General features: G+C 33.0%; 1 long non-coding RNA gene across 4 annotated transcripts in view; it reads right to left on the reverse strand.

The window, feature by feature from the left end:
- LOC118199411 (uncharacterized) overlaps positions 1–26,402 on the reverse strand; it is an 808,537-nt gene that overhangs the window by 482,256 nt on the left and 299,879 nt on the right. For 3 of the 4 annotated variants that reach the window (XR_015044440.1, XR_015044441.1, XR_004759932.2), the window contains exon 3: positions 23,013–23,106. This is a non-coding gene — a long non-coding RNA (uncharacterized LOC118199411). Of the gene's footprint in view, positions 1–7,278; positions 7,668–23,012; positions 23,107–26,402 lie in introns of those variants that run through there. The other variant, XR_015044442.1, reaches the window with a different exon arrangement.

The raw sequence follows: 26,402 nt of genomic DNA on the forward strand, positions 1-26,402 counted from the left end.
GGAGAAATTTAAAATTTTAATATTATGAATATTTAAAACAATACATAATATCAGAAGAAATTATTTTAAAGAATTCAAAGCTTTTAGATTTTATATTAGGACCGAAGAGGCTTTTTTTTTTTTTTAATTTTTATTTATTTTTATTTATATATATTTTTTTAATTTTTACATATACATACACGTTTCGAGAACACTTGGGCTAACGCCTCTTTGGGCTAAAAATAATTAAAAGCAGCATATTCTTAGAATTTCCGATAGACAGTCTCGTGCGGTGGAGATAAAAGTATTTTATTCCGCATAGTGTGTTGCCACCCTTCGCTTTCAAATCTTTAGGTTTATTATACTTTAAGGAATTTAAAGGACAATGAAATGGATAATAAAACAAATTCGAAATTCGGTCTTTTGGGTGCCCATATTCGTGTGGAAGACTACGTTATTCAAAATATGACAGCTCTAGGTATCATTGTTCTTTTTCACAATGCGAGAAACGTACACACATTCGTGCAGATTCTTCGTTATTCAATTTCTTTAAATATAATACAGGGCGATAATATTTAATGGCAAGAAATTGAAAAGCGATACAGCCGTTTACAGTGATTCGACGCAAAATGCCGTTTCGAGACTAATAGCCCTTCTAGGCTAACGCCCTGCTACTAATTCTAATAATTCTCGGCTAATAATTTAATGCGATGAATTTCGGGCTTTGAGAGCATTATTTAAGAACCTTATTATTATTATGTATTGCAATATATAGAAAACAGACGTGGATAGTTTAATGAGTTATCATTAAGCTCTAGCGTTTATGAATATATAATTTAGATGCAAATCAACTTTCATCGAAACATGATGTTTCCAAAGATTTCAAGAATTAACTTCAAGGTTCTGTATAAGTATTTTCAACACGAAAAAAGCGTCATTCTTTAAGAGAAAAAAAAATTCTATATGCGTACCCTTATAACATGCTAGTAGTAAGCGCGGGTAACCGTGCGGTCAAAGGATGCCGCCATGACGTAATAGAAAAATAGATGACGTAAGAGAACAATAGACGCCGCACTGGGGGCGTTCCTTTGATGTTCCGCCTCCGCCATCTTGGATCACGTGACAACCGGAAGTGACGTCACAGAAAAGCGTGGCCTCCGACATCTTGGATTTCTCCGGAAGTGACGACACCAGCGCCATCTTGTATCACGTCATGGAATGACATCATCAAAGTTTCGTTTTGATTCTGTGGTAACGATCTTTTCAAAGTTGTTTACTTTTTGTGGCAACGACACTATTTTTTATGTTTATAGCAATGAGCTCTTAACCACGTGTTTGGAATGACATCACTTTTAATTTATTATTTTTAATTATTTGACATGTGATTAATATTATTTTGTTATTTGATTAATTTTTAATACGTCATTAATTTTAACTTTTTAATTACTAACTATTTAGTACATCATTATTTTACTTATTACCTTTAAAGAATTTTTGTGGAAATTAATATTATTTTCCCTGAATTTTAAAAGTAACTCCACCGCTGGGATTCGAACTCGCTATCTCTGGGATGGGAGTCAAGCGCTTTACCGCCCGGCTACCCTGTCCTCTTATCAGACTTGTTATTTGAAACTCTCTTTGTCCCTTTGAGTTTTTGCACCATTGATGACATAAGGCTGAAAGTTTGCGCATGCGCTTTGACATAAAAACCGCGTCACACATTTGTTTTTACACGACGGCTAGGATTTCTTTTGGCTTCTTAATCATTACTTTATTCATTGCTGTTTTAAATGTAAGATTTTCCCACGGTTTAATTTTTTTTTATTATTAAGATATTTTTAACTGTTTTCAATTTTCATCTCATTCTTACTTTTTTAAGTTATTAGTTAATTTATTAATTTTTATTTTATTTTTTTCCCTTTCCCAAACATAAATTTTATTTTTAACTTCAACAAAAGTGAATTTAAATTTTCTTTTTAATTTTTATCTTGCAAAGTTTATTTTTTTTTTATATTTAATTTTCTTTTTGGTTTTACAAAAGTAATATTTATTTTTACGAATTGAATTTTTCCTTTTCACTTTTTTATTTTGCAAAAGTTTTTTTTTTTTTTTCCAAAATTTTTTCCTTTTTGTATTTTTACTTTATTTTAATTTTTTGTTTAACTTTCTTTTTGGTTTTACAAAAGTAATATTTTTATTTACGAATTGAATTTTTCTTTTTCACTTTTTTATTTTGCAAAAGTTTTTTTTCCCAAAATTTATTCCTTTTCGTATTTTTACTTTACTTTATTTTAATTTTTTGTTTAAACTTTTTTTTGGTTTTACAAAAGAAATATTTATTTTTCCAAATTTAATTTTCCTTTCCGCTTTTTATTTTAAAAAAAGTTGTTACTACATTTTTAACTTAATTTTTTTACAAAACTAATATTTAGTTTCATAATTTTAATTTTTTTGAGTTTTTTGTTTACACAAATGTTTTTTTGTTACATTTTTATTTTACCCTTAACTTTTTTCCCTTGTTTTAAATACAATACGATGTTACATTTCCATTTCTCCAAAAGTAAACTTACCTACATTTCTGTGTCTTTGAAATTTTAAGCTGGAATTTACATGCATATAACTTCACTAGATAATATTTTCTGTAACATTAAGCCAATATACACAATGCTCTTTCTATATAGTTTAACTGGAATGCTACATTTCTTACTTTTTTTACTACTAAGTTGGAGATACTCAGAACTTTTCCTTCTAATGCATTGTACTAACTATTAATGCCTGTATTAACTTTTTTGGCCAACTATACAAAACTTTGTTGATTCCCTTTTACACGTCTTACTTTTATTCAAAGGATTCACCAAACTATGTCTGGCAAATGTAATTTTTACACTTTCCATTTACACATTTACCCTTATATTTAACTTATAAAACAAATTCATGCTGTATTTCTGATTCCTTTTCTAATGATGTACTATTGGTATGTATCTAAACTTAACTGGGTAGAAATGCTCCATGCATTGGTTTGAGTGGGCTTCATACCATGAAAATTTATTGCTCCTTGTAAGATTTGTTTTAAAGTTAGTAAGTCTTACAATAAAGAAACATGTGTAAGTCTGTATTTATTGTGGGAAAAAGGAATCAGAAATACAGCATGAATTTGTTAAGTTAAATATAAGGGTAAATGTGTAAATGGAAAGTGTAAAAATTACATTTGCCAGACATAGTTTGGTAAATCCTTTGAATAAAAGTAAGACGTGTAAAAGGGAATCAACAAAGTTTTGTATAGTTGGCCAAAAAAGTTAATACAGGCATTAATAGTTAGTACAATGCATTAGAAGGAAAAGTTCTGAGTATCTCCAACTTAGTAGTAAAAAAAGTAAGAAATGTAGTATTCCAGTTAAACTATATAGAAAGAGCATTGTGTATATTGGCTTAATGTTACAGAAAATATTATCTAGTGAAGTTATATGCATGTAAATTCCAGCTTAAAATTTCAAAGACACAGAAATGTAGGTAAGTTTACTTTTGGAGAAATGGAAATGTAACATCGTATTGTATTTAAAACAAGGGAAAAAAGTTAAGGGTAAAATAAAAATGTAACAAAAAAACATTTGTGTAAACAAAAAACTCAAAAAAATTAAAATTATGAAACTAAATATTAGTTTTGTAAAAAAATTAAGTTAAAAATGTAGTAACAACTTTTTTTAAAATAAAAAGCGGAAAGGAAAATTAAATTTCGAAAAATAAATATTTCTTTTGTAAAACCAAAAAAAAGTTTAAACAAAAAATTAAAATAAAGTAAAGTAAAAATACGAAAAGGAATAAATTTTGGGAAAAAAAAACTTTTGCAAAATAAAAAAGTGAAAAAGAAAAATTCAATTCGTAAATAAAAATATTACTTTTGTAAAACCAAAAAGAAAGTTAAACAAAAAATTAAAATAAAGTAAAAATACAAAAAGGAAAAAATTTTGGAAAAAAAAAAAAAAAAAACTTTTGCAAAATAAAAAAGTGAAAAGGAAAAATTCAATTCGTAAAAATAAATATTACTTTTGTAAAACCAAAAAGAAAATTAAATATAAAAAAAAAAATAAACTTTGCAAGATAAAAATTAAAAAGAAAATTTAAATTCACTTTTGTTGAAGTTAAAAATAAAATTTATGTTTGGGAAAGGGAAAAAAATAAAATAAAAATTAATAAATTAACTAATAACTTAAAAAAGTAAGAATGAGATGAAAATTGAAAACAATTAAAAATATCTTAATAATAAAAAAAAAAATTAAACCATGGGAAAATCTTACATTTAAAACAGCAATGAATAAAGTAATGATTAAGAAGCCAAAAGAAATCCTAGCCGTCGTGTAAAAACAAATGTGTGACGCGGTTTTCATGTCAAAGCGCATGCGCAAACTTTCAGCCTTATGTCATCAATGGTGCAAAAACTCAAAGGGACAAAGAGAGTTTCAAATAACAAGTCTGATAAGAGGACAGGGTAGCCGGGCGGTAAAGCGCTTGACTCCCATCCCAGAGATAGCGAGTTCGAATCCCAGCGGTGGAGTTACTTTTAAAATTCAGGGAAAATAATATTAATTTCCACAAAAATTCATTAAAGGTAATAAGTAAAATAATGATGTACTAAATAGTTAATAATTAAAAAGTTAAAATTAATGACGTATTAAAAATTAATCAAATAACAAAATAATATTAATCACATGTCAAATAATTAAAAATAATAAATTAAAAGTGATGTCATTCCAAACACGTGGTTAAGAGCTCATTGCCATAAACATAAAAAATAGTGTCGTTGCCATAAAAAGTAAACAACTTTGAAAAGATCGTTACCACAGAATCAAAACGAAACTTTGATGATGTCATTCCATGACGTGATACAAGATGGCGCTGGTGTCGTCACTTCCGGAGAAATCCAAGATGTCGGAGGCCACGCTTTTTCTGTGACGTCACTTCCGGTTGTCACGTGAACCAAGATGGCGGAGGCGGCACATCAAAGGAACGCCCCCAGTGCGACATCTATTGTTCTCTTACGTCATCTATTGTTCTATTACGTCATGGCGGCATCCTTTGACCGCACGGTTACCCGCGCTTACTACTCATGCTTCTAAGATCAAATAAAAGTTTTCTCATAGCGGTTTTGTTTTCCTACTTATCTGCGTGCTAGTAAGAAATCATGGTAGCCTTTGATCACAAGCATTCAACTATTTATTGCTAAATGTCACCGATGACCACCAAAATATCATTTCTGAGCTACTAGCAACATGTGATTCCTTTATAGACTAGCCGCATTTATCATTCTGAAACAGGATAAGATTTACCTTTGTGATATTAAAAAAAAAAACTTCAATCATGAGCTTCTAAGAAGTTGCTTATTTCAGCAAATTTGAAACATTTGGTATCTTTGCCAAAGAAAGAACCCCGTACCGGGATAAAAAAATATCGTAGTAAAATAAAATTTAGCCACTAAGCTATGGAATTGTTTTTAGTCCAAAGGGGCTTTGTCCCTGAGGGACTATTGTTTTCGTTTTGCGATTTTGCGTCGAATCACTCTGAAAGTCCGTTTCACTTTTCAAACTGTTGCCACCAAATGTTAGAGTCCTGCATTATATTTGAAGAAATTAAATAATGAAAATCTGCATAAATGTATGTATATTTCTCGCATTGTAATAAAACAACGATGCATAGAACCATCGAACTTTGAATGACGTAATCCTCCTGCGAATATGGGCATGTGGAAGCCCAAATTTGAAATCTGGAATTTTTTTTTTATTATTTATTTTATATTTTGTAAAACTTTAACGAACTTTTGAGGTACGACCTCAACCATTTGAAAAAACCTTTTTATCTCCAGCGCGCGGAACTGTGTATTGAAAATTCTAAAGATAGGCTCATTTTAAAAGTATTTTGCGACGTTGCTATTGAACTGAATTTTATGGCTTAAGTGCGAAGAATATGATATTTAATAAATAAAGGTAACACACAAAATGTTAACAAAAAAACCCTTTTGACGAATTTTCCTCGTGTAAGCTTATTTCTGTACGCACTTCTATTAAATTCTCACTTTTAAAAGCAAAATTCGTAGACAATCCAGTTATAAAAATAAGTAATTCAACTAAAAGTATTAATTTCTTGCAATTTATTCTTTTATTGCAATCATTCTTGAAATCATTGTTATTATTACATAACATTAAAACTATTAAGCAAACTTTATTATGTAAACTACATTACTACATAAACTTTGAAATTTTCTATATTAAACCTAGTTATTGCAACTAACTTAAGAGAAAATTAAGAGTTTTAATTTTATCCCCCATTGTTTGGTAGACCATTTTCAGAATGAGTCTTTTTATTAGTAATGACACGTCTGTAGAAGCATAGCATGGAAACCTGGTCATAAAACCCTATCCCAATGAATACTAAAACTTCAAACTTGTAGACTCAGTGACAGCTTCAAGTATGTACATATAATATGCAAGACAAAAATTTCATCTGCAAGCTTTTCCGGAAAGAGTGAATGCTTTGTATTACTACAAATGCTCTTACAACATCCACTGGGTAATTCCAACAACTTGCCAATGATTTACGTTTGTTTGACCATCCGCAATTTTTCTTTTAACTTCTCAAACACACACAAGAAGAGAAAAAGAGGAATAAAAATAATGACTTGCACAGTTTTCGCAAAGTACGTGCTATCAAGATAAAATGATACTAAAGACAGTTATTGGGGCACGTGAAATGAACCGAGATGAGAGCTTTTAAACGCCTCTTTAACATCTATCAATTCCATGCTCTAAAGGTCAAGTTACAGGTGACTAAAAAAGAGGGGAAAAGTCTGTGAATCAATTGCTTGAACATCATATCATATTTTAAACTGTAAGCAGAAGGCAGTATATAAATGCGAGGTGCCTATCGTGTTGCATAATAATGGGAAGATTGAACAAAATTGTGTGGTAAAGGCTAGGTAATGAGAAAACTGGTGAGCCTTGTAAGTTTAACCTGCTTAGCTACTTACTAAATGGGCTATTCTCCTACTGTTTTAAGAAGGATGTATAAGGAAATTTGAGAAACAATATTCTAATGGAATTGTTTGAGAACTCTGCCCAGCGAATGGTGTAGTGACTGAAGGCCTTGTGACCTTTGTAAGTTATAATATAATACTTAGCCCTGTAGGTTGACTGGGGGCCAATTTTCGGTGTTCTGTCTAGCATCTGCACCAAGACAGACTAGATTTCTCAAGTAAATAATCAGTCTTCACAATTACTAGAACCATCTTTTATTAGGTGATAGGTTAAAACTCGGCAAGACCATACTGTCTTGTCTGCCCCTTGGTTGTGGGAACGTTACATGGTTTGACATTGAAGGTTGTCCTTCGGGGTTTGGCTTCCCTTGGTACACGCTGGAGGACAGTCTACGACGTATCTATGTTCTCTTTGTTGGTGGATGCTTGCCGTCCACCTTTGGCTTGTGTTCTTATTCCCAGACTGTGTGCATCAAAATTGTCTTTCCTGAGCTAATCGGGGGATTATGCTTCCTTGGATTACATCTAGGGGTTGGGGCATTGCAACCGTCTTAAAAGCATCTTAAATAAAAGCCAGATCTGGGAGGCCATTTCTCCATCGTGTAGTTATAATACGTATAGTAATTTTTCTAATGAGGATTTTGTTGATGTTTCTGACATATGCCTATAAATAGAATGATAGGATTATAAGCCTATAGTGGGGATATTAATGTACTTTTTGACGTTAAATAGTATGTTATATATTCTGTAGATATACATTATAATATCACACATTTTTTTTTTCAAACGTGCAAAGCTTGCCATAATGAACAGTGTTGAAAATGCTGAAATGAAGGAATATAACTCGGATTTAATAAAACAAATAAAATAAAAAACATGGGCCATAAAATTTTTAAAAAATTAAGTTTTTACACGAACGAAAGTAATAAGTAATCGAAAAAGTATCTTAAAAGTTTTCTTTCAAGGAAGCATTGTATGACATTATTTAACTGAAGTTTCTTATATAAAAAAATGAATTTGAAAAACTGAGTAAGATATTTCTTCACTTGTTAAAATTTTAGTTTAAGGTTTTAAATTTAAAGAATGTCAAATTTGAAGTTTGAGCCTCACGTGACTCATTTGATCCTGAATTAATGTAACGTTTTCTAGTTATCAAAAATTAAAGTACATTCTTAAATTTTTAAGGCTTTTGCTGCTTTCTGAGTCTTAAAAATGTGGTATCGCCATGTAAAAGTCCAATATGCATTCCTGACTTCAAATAATTACAGGAATATTTTTTCATAATAGAAATGAATCTAGAAAACTTAAGATGGATCAGATAAAAGATATTTTTTACATGAATGGGCTCCTGAAAATAGAGAACAGATATTAAACATATAAGGTATTTCTCCCGCCTTCCTAGCATGCGTTCGTGGTGTTGTGGTCTGCACGCTGGGTGCGTATTCCAGAGGTCTGCGGTTCGATTCCCGACGAAGTCGTTGCTCATTTTTCATCTTGCCTGCTTCCAAAAATACCTAATGTCTCTAAAAACATTACGAAACCAATAATTTTTTTCAATATAACCATCTAAATCTGGGAAAATCAGTATAAATTCTGCAAATCCAAGGGAACTTTAGAAAATTCCTTTACTCAGATTGTAGTTATAAACTGATTACATTAAAAAGCACATAAATTTCACTATTATAGATAACTATACAAAAAAAAGACTCAACACTTTTTTTAGAAATGAAAATCCAAAGGTATTGTAAAATTTGAATATCTGAACATTAGGAAACAGGCAATATAAAGGATACTTAAAAGGTGGAATTGCGGAAGACTATGGTAGACTGAGAAGCCTCAAAACTATGTGATCTTTCGAAGGCGCCCGAAGTCCATGCCAACGACAGATGCAATCTTGCTCTTTTTCGCAGACTTTATCTGATGTTACTGTCAAACAAGTGAGATAAGTCACAACAATGACAGCAGCTTATTACATGAAGTTTATAGTGATTATTTTAAGAAACCTTTCAATTTTTTTCATTTGTATTCAATTGAAACATATTACTTTTACTTCGCTTTTTACACTGTTAGATATTGGAACTGTAAATTTTCCCACTATTCGTTTGTATGGGAAGCTTCAATGTGCCTCATCGAAAATAAATGGCAGTTATACAAACAAGTTTCTGAAACTGAAAGAAGCAGAGTTTGGGCTTAAATATAGTGCAGATTATCCTTCCAAGAAGTCATTCCTCGTTTTGAATGAAATCGAAATCAAACAACAGTGATGTGAATGGTGAATCTACAACTGCAGGAGAGACGAAATGATCGACGGGAAGAATTACATCAGCCTTGTAGCACTATCGAAAGAGAGGAGAAGCATATTTTGAGAATGGCAACGACAGATCACTATGCAAATTAAGAACAGTAGCAACAGGATATGTTGAACAGCCACCTACTTATACTGTTCTACTTTGTTTGGAGAAGACAGGAGTCTTTGCAATGCGTCCATTGCTGCGATTGTCTTTGACTCTACATTACAGGCGCATGCAGCTGCAATGAGGCGTTGAACTATAACGCCATATATGGTCAAAGTAATTGCACTGCGTTGTCTTTTAAGACAAATCCTGACTCTGTTTAAAAAACTATGATGGTCATATTATAGTTATATTTCTAGTCTGACTACACTGCAGCCGTACAGTGTAGTTTACAGTGCAGCCGTACAGTGTACAGTGACTTAGGGTTTATGGTGCTTTTTAATTTTACTCCCACACGCACTTAATACAAATGGGACACTCAATAGCCATAGCTAACATCCTTGAGGTTTCGGAGCCTGTTATTCTCCTTTACTTTCAAGGCTTGCTTACAAACAAAGCGAGATGACACTTGACACCTAAGATTCAGCGATTCTTCATTGTCCATCAGGTAGCACTGCTTCATTGAATCTGCTTGTTGTTTAGATATGTCCCCCACGGAACATTTCTGAGAGATAACTGGAACAAGAGTGGCCTATAATATACTTCCCGCGACTAAGTCAGATAAATATTTGCAACCTAGGACTGAAATAGTTCCTCAAGCACTCATTCAAAGTCTCTTCCTTTCAATGTTGAGGTGTAGCCAACAATTATTACCAGCCATGGTGGTAACATAAACAACTGTACTTCCAGAAAGTAAGACCAATAAATATGTGCTTCTATATCTCTCATTTTTCATGCTGCTGTTTCGACGGCAAGCAGTGTAGTTGCAATTGTAGTTATTCATAAATATTCTTATTAGAATTCCTGCTAATTACTTTACTTACGTATGATTTGTTTCTACATCTTTTTTAGAAATTAAAGTATATTAAACCCTAGAATTTTTTCCCTGGTCCCCCTCCCCACGCTTTCTTCAATCTAATGTCTGTCATCCTGGTAGCTGATCAGTTATCAATACAATAGCGTTGAAGATACTTTTTTTACACTTCCATAGGACTTCAGAAGATTAATGAATTCAGCCTATTACAAATTGATTAACATTTGAAATAAAAATTCTTGCTATAATATTTTATGCTTAATTAAAGCGAAAATTTCGCGGCATAGATGCAATAAAGACATTTCACTACGACATTCACTTTTTGAATGTTCAACAACAAGAGTTTTACTGGTGTATATATACTATATATATACAGATTCTTGTCATTATCCATAGTTCTTGAAGATATCACTTGTTGATGTTATTTAATAATAGGAAAATGTATCGTAAGAACACCTGTGTACAACGAAATTGTATGTATTCAAATTTAAATTATAAAAAATATTGTTTATAGTTGTGATAGTTTCTGATCGTTTTCTTCGGGATTTTAGTTGATCGTATCCATAAACTGAACACACTTTATAAACGAATTATTTGAGCAAAGTTAATTTATTAATTTATATTGTTGGAGAATCTATTTCTTATGTTCTATTTCTGTGTTAGCATTTAGCACTATATAATATTGCGTACTTTAAAGAACACTATAAAGCTTCCAAGTATTAATATAATATTAATTCTTCTTGCTAAGTCTGTGATGAGTTAACATTTGACATTCAATTAAAAAAATTAACTGAATTTGGTAATTTCTCTTGAAGAAATCTAATAGAAAAATGCAGGTGAGATAGTTGTGGATATTAAAAATAACTGCTGGTCACATTCGGCTTCAGATAGGCTACACAACAGACTGTGGCCCTCTTTGCAAATATGATGACAGTCATAAGAAAATTCATCATATCAGAAAACACTGATCAAGCAAAGCGTCATGAATCCCGAGGAAGTTTAATGTTATTAAAAAGCAAAGTTTCGAATCTTTGGAAAAATATATTCCCTTCATTTATAAATAGGATTAAGATTCGCATATCTAAAAACAAATTTTTTAAAATTCCTGTAACTGATAATAAATTCAAACAACGTATTTTTGCCGGGCAAAGTATAAAATAATTTCTGAATCAAAAATTTTATCAGTAGTTAAATCCAGTCTAAAATATCTATGTGACGATTTCTCAAGTGTGTAAGGTATATTTTAATGTTATAACAATTATTTTTAATTTTGAAACCCTTTCCTTTCAATTCTTGCTTCCCACTTACAAATCCCTCTGAGTTCTTAGATTCGCGTTGAATGCAAATGAGTTACAAGAGGTATTTAAAGGAACGTTCAACTTACTTCAAGAGAGAGTGCTTAGGACTCCTTAGTGGCGCGTGTTTGCTTTCTGGCTACTTCATTCTTGAATGTACTACGCTCGGCCATATTGTACCACGGCCAACTAAATTCACGAAGGTCACAATTGTACGTGCCTGTTAAGAATCGCTGGCTAGGTTAATTTAGGTTAATTTAAGTCTATTCGGTTTAATATTAGATTAGTTTCTTATTTACTTATTCGGATTTAAAAGCTCGTCCTTACAGGCTTTCCTGTAAGGACGAGAAGGGGCCATCTGTTATTATTTCCTTGAGTGAATGAAAGGGTACCTATTTTAACCCTTTTCAAGTCTCGGTAGCAAATACTTGAATTCCTGGATAATTCGCTACTTAGTTCACTAGGTTCCTCGACATTACATCTAAACAAACGCTTGAGGAATATTATAAGTGTACTTGACAATTATCAGATCATCATGTAAATTCCAGATCTCACTATTGTAGTGAACTTTGTCTTTTAACGCGGTTTCCTGGAAACTAAAAATTATGTCAAAACGTTCTAGAAAATAAAATGCTTAAGAAAGTCTGTTCTAGTTCTTGATGATTAAAACTGAAATATTTAATGCTTAAAGTTTTATCGAAATATTTTTACTCATTTTCCATTGGAAACTTTCTTTTCACTAGAAAAACAACCACAAACGTTAACACAAATATTCCCTGTTTTGACTGAGTTTTATATTAAAATGAATCCTACAGATTAAAATGCTTTTCAGTTCCTGAGTAGAACACCTTGCTCACAGCCCACGCGAGAGAAGACTGGAGATTTAAAATCTCGCTGAAAGATCTCTTAAACTTCGCTTGCGTACCGCTGGATTTCCGCTGAGATAAACTACCTCTAGGAGAAAAAAACGCAACAAACAAGCATGAAAAAAAATCAGCAACCCACTCAAGCCTTGCGTAATGGAGACGCAGCCAGAAGTTGGGAATCAAGAATCCTGTGTTCTAAACAATTAATCTTCATCTCAGGCTTTTCCTTAATTAGGTCCTCAGGCTAGTTGCTAGGAGACGAATCTCTTTGATAAGAAGTTTTTGCACCTCCCCAGTGATGGTCGACTCACTTATTAAAGGTATCACCTGATGGCCCGCCCCATGAGCCCTCCCCGCAGAAACCCCTGAAGCATCATCTGTCTTCGGTGTGAGCAGTGGAGTGAGAATGCCTCTGAGGAGAGCCATGCACCAATAATAAATATGAAAAGAAAACGACTATGAAGAGGCGGTACTGATATTGCTCCATGGGAGAAAGATCGAGTCATCATGAACCTCTAGACATCCAAGCACAACAATACTTTTTTCCTACGCTTGGCAAGAAAATTTTTGCATTCTTTGCCTTAAAAAATTACAACTTATAAATAAATATACATGTATATTCGATAAAATATAAATCATAAAAATAGATAGAGAGATATTCCAGAATTTATGCAATTTATCACGACTTCTTATTTATTTCATACGTAATAACGTTATTTACAATACCCGAAACTTCTTCAAAAATATCTTATTTGTTGTTTGGTGAATACTTCATTTTCAATGTAAATGTATTTCAAATTAATATCATTCAAAAGATCCAATGCTCATAAAATGACTTAAATCAGTGTTTCCCAAACTTTTTATCATCTCGAATCATCTGCATATTGGTCTGCGTGAGGAAGAGTGGGAGAGGGAAAGAGAGTTCGTGAAGAATTATGAAACAATGGTAAACAATGGTCGTATGTATCGGCACGGGCATTTAATTATTCTAAATTTAAAAAAGCTTCGTAGTTTTCCATTTCGCTTATTTCCAACGTTTTTCTAAAATACCTTCTCATAAATGTTTTGAAGTTAAAAGAAAGAAGGAGTGCTAGAAGTTTAACATACAGCTTCTTGAGTAATATATATTTTATTCATTCATTTAATTTTTAATATATTTCATTAGTACCTGTAGGAACAACAGGTAAATGTCAGAAGCTGTTATTGCATATTATAGACATTATGCAGGTTTGTAACAGTTAACGAAAAACCTTTTCACCTTAAAAAACGGATTTTTCCAATTTAAATAGATTTGGGGGCAAAGATGTTTATTTAGCAACATTTGGCTTCTCAATGTGTTAGATTATTCTAATAGAAATACATAATATATTTTACGGTGTTATTACAGAAAAATTAGATTCTATAATAACACCATAAAATATATTATGTATTTCTAAAAATTTTCTATTCTTTCTTTCGGTTTGATTTGTATATAGAAATATCTTCGATAAGTCGTCAAGATGGAAAAGAGGTTAGTGACTCCGACCTTTCGTACCGAAGGCCTCTGGATTCGAATCCGAGCCCTTCAGTACAGATGTAAATTGCCTACGCCTTTGTAGAAGGCAACGGTGGCCCATCTATTAGGTGCCTCTATAATAAACTGACCACCGCTTCTGGCCTTAGTAGAGGCCTCCTTTTATGACGACTTGTGCGCCCCATTGGAAGAAAAAAAAAATATTTTTGATAATCATTTCAAATAATCAGTTTTCAAACCTGTTGCAAAATAGAACTCTACGGAAAAGCATTCAATCTGTCTCGTATGATTTATAACAAACTGGTGGAAATATTGTAATGTTAAAAAAAATTGCAAAAGTAACAAAAGAACATTTTATTTCTTCCCCACCCCGTTTCAGCCCTGTATGCAATAACAAAACTGCAAGACATCAAACGTGGAAATAAAATAGTGAGTTTCATTGCTTTCTTTTAGACCTGAAGACATTTTAAAAGCAACAATAAATAAATTAGAACGTAAGCAGTAAATCAAATAAACTAATATATCAACCAAGGGTACCTCAGAAACAACAGTAAATCATATAGAAAGAACAAAAAGTAAAAACTATGTATAGCTAAAGAAAATTCGTTTCGCTCTTCGCATTATTATGAAGCTGCGAACTGAATCTTTCCAAGCTTTATCAACAATAATCAGATTTTCTAAATTACATATGTCTGTTAATTGCAAGGATAGTAAAAAAAACTCTGATTAAAAATATTTCGTGAGAAGTGCTGAGACAATTTTATTAGAGAAATAACCGGAATATTACTGTCTGAGGTCTGGACTGTCAAGACTGTTTTCGGATGACTGCACTGTCAAGAGGTAAGATTATAAATAGGAAAGATTATTAAAAGTAATTTAATTAGCAGTTTAAATATTATTTTTTACCAATGCTTAATTGTAATGAATTCCAGACATTTATGAAATCAACTATAATCAGTCAACTATATATATAGTTTGGATGTTTCAAGAAAGAAAATTCTTTTAGCAAACCAAGCAAGAGCATAGTTACAATACTTGACAGCTGCTAAAGAACACAGGTATTTTTCGAAATAGTGAATAAAAGACATTACCTTATATGAATGAAACTCAGCATACACTTAGTAGAGGTACTGTTCATTTTTCATAATGCAAAATAGCTCATTTTATGACATGAAAAAACAAGATCTATTAATTGCAAGAAAAAGAATTAAATTATGTTACAAGATCTATATGGTATGAGGGAGCTTCTCAGGCATTAACACTTATTCGGCATCTACTATGCATGTTAACGGATGCCACTTTAACTGTGTCACTTAAGTGGCGAAAAGAATTTGGAAGACATCGTCCATTCATCCGTCAATGATATTTTGAGTTTCTGCATAGTTCAAGGAAAGAATGACCTAGGCTGGCATCCACAGTCTGGGTCTGAGCCCCACATCTAGCAATCGCTCCCGTCAAGGACTGTGATTTCTTTGTGCAACACTTTTACCAAGAAACGTCCCAAACTTTGCTATAAGTCCAGCAAATACACAAAATTTTCATCTCCCAGAGTCACGGCCACTTCCGATATCCTGTTTGAGCCCGCATTGTTCTCTATGAATATAAAGTCTAGATCCACTGCACCCTAGCAAAGCTGAAAATCTCGAGGCAGTAACACTGTGATGTAAAGATACTTACATCACAGATGTGAAGTGATATTCTGCGATTATTTATTATACACCCTCCAACACACCATAACCCATCGACCATAACGATCCGCTTTATGGACATTCCGTTACTAAAATGGGTTCCAGTTTTCCTTAACAGTAATTGGTGCCCAGAATCAGTCTTGATGCCAAATCGGAATTCATTCGGGAACATCACTTTATCAGGACTTGGATCTGTTTCGGGAACATTGCGTGTTCTGAATAGGAACAGGGAGCTTACTCAAGCTATGTTCAAATATGTGTGGAATGGACAACACCAGCAGGAAGGGTTGACCTTTACCCTTTATTCTCTATAAGATTGCAGGTGCTCCCGCACTTCGGGATACAGAGACCAACCACTTGTGGTCTGAACTTAAAAGTATAAAACTACTAACTAAAATTTTAAATAAGGAGCTAACTTTTAGTTAGTTTACAAATGCCTAACACTAAGACTGGCCTTTTTAAAAGGTTGCGTAGGTAGTACGCAAACTGCCGGAACTACAATACGTTTTAAATATAAAGAGGACTAAACCTCTGGCTTTAAAGGCGGACAGCAGCTGATTGAAAACTCGTAAGAATACAGTGGCAAGGCGGGTCGCTTCTTCCCTTTCTGTCTAACTCTTGGCAAAAAGCCACAACTTACATACTTGGGGGTTAGCAAGTACAATTTGCATAAACAAGTTAACACATTTAATTCTGGCTGGAAGTGGAAAATAAGAAGTGATAGTAAAGGTTTTAAATAAAATAAACGTTAGTAAAACTTAAGATCCTTACAACTTTAAACCATTGTTGCTGACCTCAATAAATATGTTCATGACACTAATGTACTCTCTTTCTCGATGACAGTGCACTGTTGATAAAATGCTCGTAAAACTTCTCTGCTTATAAGCAAATTTAAATTTCACTGCACAGAAACTATTTTGGCACATATGCGAGTGCCGGAAGCGTTTGCAGTACCTACAACTATCGGGTCAGAAGTGAGAATTTATTTCTTTTTGCTCCTCGGGATACAAATCTATCATCTTGAGATGTGATGCTCTTTCAGTCCTCTCCCCATGCTTTCGCAAATATGATCCACCTTCCTTAACTGCGCGATAATACTTTTCAACAGTTTTCCTGCAACCCTCATGAAGTAAGGTGCTCTTTCTCAATGACTCAAGATAAGGAAGGTTCATGATTCAGCAACCAAGCAGACATTTGTTCCTAAAATCCCCCCTACTAATTTTTATCAGGCTTGTTTGCTTTATCAGATTGTTCGAAATATGAAGCAAAAATTGCGACTAAATTGGACTTTTGTATTCGGCATGGCCTAGACTTCGATGCAGCTATTATGTGCGGCTAGCAATTGATGAAAAATAAAAGTTCACTCAGCAACAGAAGTCGAAAACACTACGACAAAGAAAACAGGATTTTCCCTGCTTCAAATGAAGAACATATTAAGGCGGGAAATGAAGTTCACACAGGGATTTATGTTAAGTGTGAAACAGCCGGTATAGATCCCTCTGTACTGACTTTTTCGCAAACGGCTTTCACTTGCCCGAACTTTTGATTGGACTCGCACTTAAGATGAAATGGATTCTAATAGTATCCCCGTTCAAATTACCAATAACCAGCCTAAAATAACTACCTTAGCTCAGCAACGAAATTTCATCCCAAAAGAAAACAGATAAGCATATTAAAAATTAAAACAAAAGCAGAGTCTTATTAGACAAAAGCAGAAAATCTTCTTATCCCCTCATTTTATTGTCAGAATAATTTTCATTATTAAAAAAATTATAGCAAATGGCTAAACAAAATGTTGCTAAAGCTTGAAGTACATGCCGCGTATTTATTACATATTGCATGAAATGATGAAAATGATTGTGAAATATTTTATGAAATTTTAGCGTATTACCCTCCCCCCCCAAAGGAAAAAAATGAAATGGAAAAATAAATCCGGATGACAATCTTTAGCTTTTTGACATAAAAACTATGCATCCAGGCTCGAGACTGGATGCTTTTCTGAGTTTGGATGAGAGTAAAATTCTAGAAACTGACATTGAGATATTTTATAGTGAAATACTTGTCCTTCTATGTTGAAATCTTAACCAAGTTTTCAAAAGGATAACGAAAATTAAAATTTTTGAAATTGACATTGCTACACGTTTTAGTGCAAGGATTATGCAACAAAACATTTAGCAATACCAATTTCAGAAATGGGCAAATCATATTAGTTTTAAATTGTAATGACACTTGCTTTGATTTCTTTAAATCCTTTAATGAAAGAAACCTCTTTGAAGATGTTGATACAGAATAGCGTCTACTAAGCCTCTTGAAGCACTAGAGAAAACCAGAATTCATGGCTTTTTAAAATAACATGTTTTAAATTAAAATATTAAGATCATTAGCTCAACTGAGTTTCGATGAATGAGAACACCTGGTCTTTACCAGTGGTTAACTGATATTGTTCCACAATCATCATTAACCAAATTTATTTTACACTGGTTATCAAAATTCAAGGCTGCAAAAGAACACAAAATTACACTTCTGCACATACGTTACGCACGGAAATATGCAGATTCAATGATTGACAATGTGGTGTGCAATGCGCATATTGCAATTCTGGTCTGTAATGTAGTTAAAATTGAATTTGGTTTCTGAGAGTGATAAGTATTCAGTAGTTAGGGCTCAAAGGCATCATTTAAGTGAAGGTCAAAAGTGGCGAATAATTGGTAAACTCCAGGGAGGTCAAACACTAATGGAGATCGCCCAAGACATCAATATCCCTCAAAGTATCATATTAAGAGTTCGGAGCCGCTTTTTAAGCCTTGATCAGTTGACAGACAGCTTGATGAGGGGCGACCAAAAGCAACAACTGCATCAGAAAAAAACGTTTGTTGTCGTTGTCAGTTCGAAGAAACCGAGAAGCGGCTGCAAGACCTTCAAGCTGCCACAGGAACTCGAATTAGCCGTTCTGCTGCTGCATGAGGTGGGACTGTATGCGAAAAAAGCAATGATTTGTGTCCCACTCACTCCAGCTTCCAGAGGGGCCCGTTTAAAATGGTCCCGTGGTCATGTTCAATGAAGCCAAGAAGACTGGGCCAGAGTTTTGTTTAGTGACGAGTCCAGATATAGTCTGAACAGTGATTCGAAAGGTGTTTTTGTTGGTTGTGCATTAGCACTGAAGGCGTAATGAGTACGTTTCCACAAGCACAGAATTAAAGAATCATAAGTCAAAAAGTTTAACTACGAAATCTTTATTTAATAAAATAGAATAATTCTGCTTAACTTAAGCATAACAATAAAGTAATAATCTTGACGGACATTAAAACACTGAAGTATTGAAAAGAATAACTTACAGAGAATCAACATCAGTCCTAAATATCAGGCTTACCTATTTTAGGCAATAATAAAAAAAAAAAAACAGCAACACACTTTAACACCGTACCTGAAAAAGAGAAATTACTACAGGATTTGACCTTTGGCCCAAGTACAAGTAGCTAGGGTGAAAATCGAATATACTGCATTGCACACGAACTTTACTTTCTCTCGCCAATCTTGGCGCACGTTCGTTTCGTATGGCTTTCGAGTTTCATTATGCAAAATACCTAAATTTACGCTAACAGTTTTAAACACGCAACTCGCCTTCTCCTGTCCGTGAAATATCCAGTTTCCGCGACCGTGGTTGGGAGGAATCACGACAAATGACACCGAGCTGCATAACTTTCAAAGAGGTTCTGTAACGGTTCGTAGATATGTGGACAAGGTACTGGAACTCCAAGTTACATAGATTAGGAGCGCTGTTGGCCAATATTTTTTGCTCTACTTCATGGAACATATGAGGCATCAGAATGTTTTTAAACAGAAAATACCACTCGAATGGATTCGCCACCTTACTCACCCGACTTAAATCAGATTGAGCATCTATGGAATGCCTTACGGCTCCAAATTTCGGTGCGTCTCTTTTCATAATCAATGGTATGGTAACCCCCAAATCTATTCCTAATAAACTGTGAACGAAATCGCTTTTTTCCTGACTCGCTGAATGTGAACAGCTATTTGCCACTTTTTAATCCGTTTCACAGCCTTCATTACTTAAGTTTAGACAATCAGGTTTAAAAATAAATAAAAATTAAGAGGAATTCGCTAAATCTTTCGAAAATTCGCTTTTATGTTCATTTTTCTACATTTGTTAAATTTTGGAAAAAAAAAAAAAAATAAAACCGATTGTGATTTAAATTTACATGTGTTTTAAGCCTTTGTACCTCGAGAGAATTAAAAATTCCCTTTTAAAAGTATCATGCAATAAAAGTCATACACTATATTGCAATGGAATTTTAAAAATTCAAATTTTAAATTGCATACTAAAATTTATGAAAATAAATAAAAAAAAAGTAATGCGGACACCACATGATTTCCTCGTAAGGCTTATTAAATTATCCGTATTTTATTGCTGAATTTCATTGAAACTTATTTCCCCGAAATTCATTACCGACATATATCTCATTCAATTAATTCAGTTTTCAAATTGCGACAAGACAAAAATACATAAAAACTTAAAAATTGCTAAGTACAGAAAAACATAAAAAAAAAAACAAATACAGTTAAAAAAAACAGAAATACAGTTAAAAAAAACAAATACAGTTAAAAAAACAGAAATACAGTTAAAAAAAACAAATACAGTTAAAAAAACAGTTTTTGCGATTAAGAGTAGAAAACTCTAAATATAGTTAAAAAAACACAACTTTTACAATTAAAATGAGAGTTTCTACGCAAAACCAAGCAATCTTGCTACCGACAACAAGAAGGCATATTTTTTTATGTACAAAACTGAAAGTTTATTTTTGGTCCCACTCGGCAAAAAGACACTGAAAGTGCAGAAATTGACTGCATCCTCTATTCTGGTAAAAGCTTCAAATGTAAATAAATGATGGCTTCGTTAGATTTATTTGCATCACTTAAACGTTTAAATTGTTGATAATTCTACAACTTGCATTCAGATTAACTAAAGGTATGAAAAAAACCTTAACCGGAACATAAGGACAACATAATTCAATCACTTTTAAAGCAAAAAACGCACAATTTATTAACATGTAAGAATAAAAAATCTGATGTGTACACCACATGACTTCCTTGTACGGAATGTTAAATTATACGCATTTTTTCTTGCATTTCATTTAAACTTATTGGATTGAATTAAATCTACTTCGCCGACAGCGCATAAACCACAATAGGTTAGGTTAGGTTAGGTTATTTTAATTACGGCAAAGCCTCGAGGGCTATCTGCCTATAAACCATAATAGAATAAATGCATTCTTTAAAATTCACTCAGTGTTTGTTTACCATAGCGACATTCTGGCGCTAGATTCACTTAACAGTATTATATTTCGTTCATATTATAAATCATAATGCACAAAATTTATATCATTTAAAGAATATAATTATCTAATCGTTGCCACATGTTCTATTGAAATACTATAATAAAGCTAGAATGATCTATAAAAGAAATTAAGCAAACAAAACAAAAAAGAAACAGTTTTTCACAGACGATTGAGTATTTCTCATTCAATTAATTCAGTTCTCACTTCTCGAGAAGGCAAAAATGCATTAAAAACTCAAAATATCTATATTAAAAATTACGAAGTAAATTTTAATACAGATATTTATAAATTTTAATATAGATATTCCAGAAAGGATTAAGCATGATTTAATTGGCAATAATAAATGAAGGCGTTATCTTTGTTGTTGCGAAGCTAAGTTATTCTAGATTGGCAACAAATCCACTAGTCTGCTGTTTCAAATGTAAACAATCAATGGTCGCCGTCAAAACAAAAGGCTTAGCGACACTTAAACAACTTTAAAATTGTTGATAATTCTAAAAATATTGCACACAGATTTACTAAAGGCATAAAAACCTTAACCGGAAGATAAAAACAACATAATTCAATCATTTTTAAAGCAAAAAATGTACAATTTACAAACATATCAGAGTAAAGAAACTGAGATCACTGAGCCGGGTAACAAAGGGGATATATATATAAATATATTTATATACGTTTGGTGCGTATATAAAAATAATGTAAACCAAAATACGAGGTGCACATCTACATGTTATAGCAGTCATATATACAAAATTTCAACGTTCTGAGGCTACCCGTTTTTAATTTATGCGAGATACGTACATACGTTCGTACAGACGCCACGAAAAATTCTCTTCAGAATTAATTTTAAAGCAGTTTTATAATTTTTTGGAGGAAACGAGTCTTTTATTCTGTCCTTACGTACAGATATCACGCTAAAACATCGTTAAATTGCATTCGATAGCGGTCAAAATGGATATTTTCGTTGAAATATGCTACCTGAAACTTTCCGCTATTACAATACTTCCTTTTTACTTTGTAGAAGGAAGTAAAAATTTACCTCACTGAGCCAGGTAACAAAGTGGATATATATATATATATATATATATATATATATATATGTATATACAGATACATAGTTACGTATTTTTGGTGCAGCTGATTGCAACCAAAAAGGGAGGTGCTTAACTACATGTTATAGCAGTCCTACATAGAATTTCGATGTTCCGAAGCTACTCGTTTTTGAGTTATGCGAGATATATACAAAATTTATATACGTACAGACGTCACGAAAAAATTATATTCTGATTCCATTTTACAATCTGTTTTGGGAAAAAGAGTCCTTTATTCTGTCCATACGTACAGATTTCATGCAATAAATCGCTCAAATGCATTCGAGTGCGGTCAAAATAGATATTTTCGCTGAAATATGATACCGGATTTTTTTGCGATTACAATACTTGGTACAAGGAAGTAAAAACGTTATACTCTATTATTATATATATGTTGAATTGCTAACCATAGCAAAATATGGCAAAACAAATTATATACCTAGATTAAAATATGAAAAATAAAGGGTAAAATATATTGCAAGTAAAATTATTCCAAGAGAATTTTGTTTCCATCTTACTGGGAAACTTAAAAACAATTAATACTTATTTTTTGGAGCATTTATGCAATCTGCCACCAGTACTAATTGGGACATTTAAAAATGGTTAAAATTTTCTAGAAAAAGTACATTCTCCCAATAATCCGTATATGTCTATAATAAGACATATCGGAATTATAGAAATAATCGCTGCATATATAAAGATAAAAATAAAAGCGATGGATTCTTAAGGGGGAAAAAAAACTACGTATAAATACCATAGTTTAAAGAAACGATCTCTGGTAAGGGGATAGAAGGGAGACATGAAGCTTAATCGTTTACCCATACTAATTTAATCGAAGAAGAAAAAATTAACGATTTGATACCGTCAAAATAAAAAAAGTAAAGAAATTATTCAATGCGTGATAAAGGAAAACGAAAAAAAAAAATTCATACCTTAATTACAGGAGAGAATCGATGCTGAAGATATCTTTAACTCCCCGAACTTTTGGAAACATCTGTACAGTTTTCTCAGCTCTCATTAGGGTTACTAAAAATATTAAAGAAGAAACAGTTATTGGGTGAGCATGAAATAGAACAGAGTTCCTTCATGGCAAATACCTCCAGAAAATGAATACTAATTAAAACAAAGTTTCCGCTTTCTAAATGTGTCCATGCGTTAGAATACTTATATATTTAGAATCACTAATGGAATATAACGAACATTTACAAATCAGAGCAATTTTTAAACTCTTAGTTTGTGATATAAGAATGTTAGAAATATTTTCAGCGCAAATTTGATTCCATGCCAGCTGCTGTCTGCAATGCATGACAAAGAAACGAGAATTGACGAGCAATTGACGAAACGAGAATTGACGATTTATTGCACAACTTTAGGAAGCCTTGTTTGCAATACATGTTGCCGCGCGTTGTAGCATGTAACTGCAGAGATCCCTGAACATAATTCTGCATCATCTCATCTCATGCAAACTAGATTCTATCTTATCTTGCAGATTTTGTGGCATGGTGGAGTCTCAAGAGAGCAACCTGCAACATTCCAGAGGTTTCCTATTGGGAAGTCTGGACTTATGCATGGCTACAATAAATAGTTAGTGGTTGCAAGGTAAGCTCTTGAGACCCCAGTAGAGAATGGAGCACAGAGGCAAGCGTTCCCAGAAGGACAGGCCACTGATCGAATCACAGCGTATCATTGGGCTGCCAAAGTGTCAATTATGAAGACTAACGGTGATAGCAAGGCCACTGGTCGAAGGAATTCATCACACATCATTGGAGTGTCAAAATAGCTGTGATGAAAACCAACGTTGACCGGGCATCATATAAAATCGCACTCATGCCATGGCACCCAGCCGTATGAATGTATCGCGTAAAGACAAAACTTTCAAACTGACTCTCGGATGCATTGGTCATCCCCACCAAGGCAAAGGCAGCCCTCATCACTTAAAATTATCCACTGCCATCTAGCGTGCATTCGTGATGTGTTCTTGCAACACCACTGCATTCTATGATGATCCTGCTGTGGTGTGACAAGTAATGGTCATAACGGTCTACATTCCTGTAATCCAACGATATGCAGTGGTCTGCTAATGGTAATTGCACTCACAAGATGCTATAGGAAAGCGATCATTATGCCCGGAACATAATGGCAGATGGAAGGGTTCGAGTAAGTTAGATGTACTTTTGGTTCTTCTATTGTTTGCCTATGGAATTATCGTCATTGCATACATATCCGAATATAATGCACTGAGCAACCTTTCGCGTCCAATAGAGCATACAGTATGACGAAATTAAACATCCACCTTCATGGCAGCTCCACGATCGCAAACCTTTTGAAAAGGGCCCATCAAATTTCTATTTATTAAGTTCATGTCATAGGTATATTACATTTTATATGGATGGTTTTAACGTAACTACACTATTGAAAATAAGAATTAAGCAGTTCCGGCACCATTTAAAATGTGGTAGGTATGGCGGTGAACTTCGCCCTTGCTATGAACAGATGAGCATCATATTTAAATTATTACATACCTAACGGCGAAAAAATATAACCTTGATTTCATTCAGGTACACTGCTTCCTTGTTGGTGCTTTTTTTTTTTTTTTTTCTTTTTTTTAAGTACCAGAAGCGCTATTAATCTGTCTCGATCTTCACATTTTGTTCTTTTTAAATAATAGGATGTCGCCATCTAAGGTTTTCGCCGTGTATTTTATTTAAAGAAATAATATAGCGAATATAAAAATATGTATGCCAACCTCTAACAATCTATTGGGAATTCTAAAGTTATGCTGGTTTTAATTATTTTGTGATTTAGTGTCAAGTCGAATTTCATGTGGCGTAAGTGCAAAGAACGTGGTATTTGATAAATAGAATTAAGACACAAAAGGTGGTAGAATCCTCAGGATTTTTTGAAACAGGAGACATGAGCAATGCCCTCACCGGGAATCGAACCTGGATTTCACGAATAAGCGCCGAGCGTGCAAGAACAAAGATCAAGTGCAAAGAACATGATATTTAATAAACACTCAAAACACACCAAAACGTTAACACTCAAAACGTTAAAAAAACGCCCCTTTGGACGAAATTTAAAATCTGAAAAATTTCAGATTTTTATTTTTTATTTTTATTTATTTATTTTTTTATTTTATTTATTTTTTTTTTTACATATCAACCTTATCAAAGTGACCTTTGAAGAACAGTGAATCACCTTCAAAATCAGTATTCTTGGAAAAGCCTGTGCTAATTTATAGCTGACCATCTGCATAATTTCACATTCCTTTATTCCCGTGATTACTTCTATTTATTCCTAATTTTCATTCTAAGTGATTACTTCTATTTATTCCTAATTTTCATTCTAGGTGCAATTATAATTGAAGAATATCATTCCTCTCATCGTCTAAGAGATCTTAATGGATTGAAGAAAACATGAAACATTTCGATACTACGAAATGATTAAGTATGGAGTTTTGCAATGTAGCAAAGAAGATAAGTTAGAATCCGGATAGAAAGATGTTAATGTACATGAAGATTACCATTCCAACATATCATTAAATTCTATAAACCCTAGACAGGCAATAAACAACACGTGAATTAAAATTTTAAATGTTCTTTATTTTCCTCAATTGAAATACTATTTGATAGCTGTTAAGATCACTATGAGCAGCTGGAAAAGATCTAGATTTTTTTTTTTTTTTTGGAAGTCTACCACGAACATTTAGCTCCTATTTAAAAGGCGCTATTATAAAAAATAGAAATCTTCGCATTGATGATCATCTATCAATATTTAAAAAGATTTTGGATCCTGTCCCTGTGGAACTATGGTGATATAGAAGCGAGGAAGTCTCCCAGCTGCTCTTTTACCTTGACTTTGTTAACTAAACATTTATACATCTCTAATATCATTTTCAAACCCGTGCCGTATTATAAATGGATCTGCTACGATCCACAATCGTATGCGGTCCTGAAAGGACCTGCTTGCCCAGCTCGATAATTCCATTAGGGAAGTACATGAATCTTGTATTGCATTTTCCTAGAGCAACCCTTCTTCGAATGCTATATCAATTTGATGACTCGATTCAATAAAGGTTTGGGCATAACACCAGCTTAGCGGTGGTATGATTGAAGACTGATAATTGGAGCTATATTGAAATTCCAGGTAACCTGTTGGCCGCATTAGTACGTTCGTTGTTTTGCACCGCGTGTAACGGAAATATGAGCCAGTTTTCCTCAATGCCTACATAACGACTTCTTTCTCTTAGACAGAAAGCCCTCGTGTGTTTTGCCATAATCCAAATAATCTAACACTATAATGGTTTGAAGATGCACAGTACA

The sequence above is a fragment of the Stegodyphus dumicola genome, chromosome 12, assembly GCF_044657685.1.
Source record: "Stegodyphus dumicola isolate Sdum_Otavi_A_Nest chromosome 12, ASM4465768v1".
NCBI classification, from domain to species: domain Eukaryota; kingdom Metazoa; phylum Arthropoda; class Arachnida; order Araneae; family Eresidae; genus Stegodyphus; species Stegodyphus dumicola.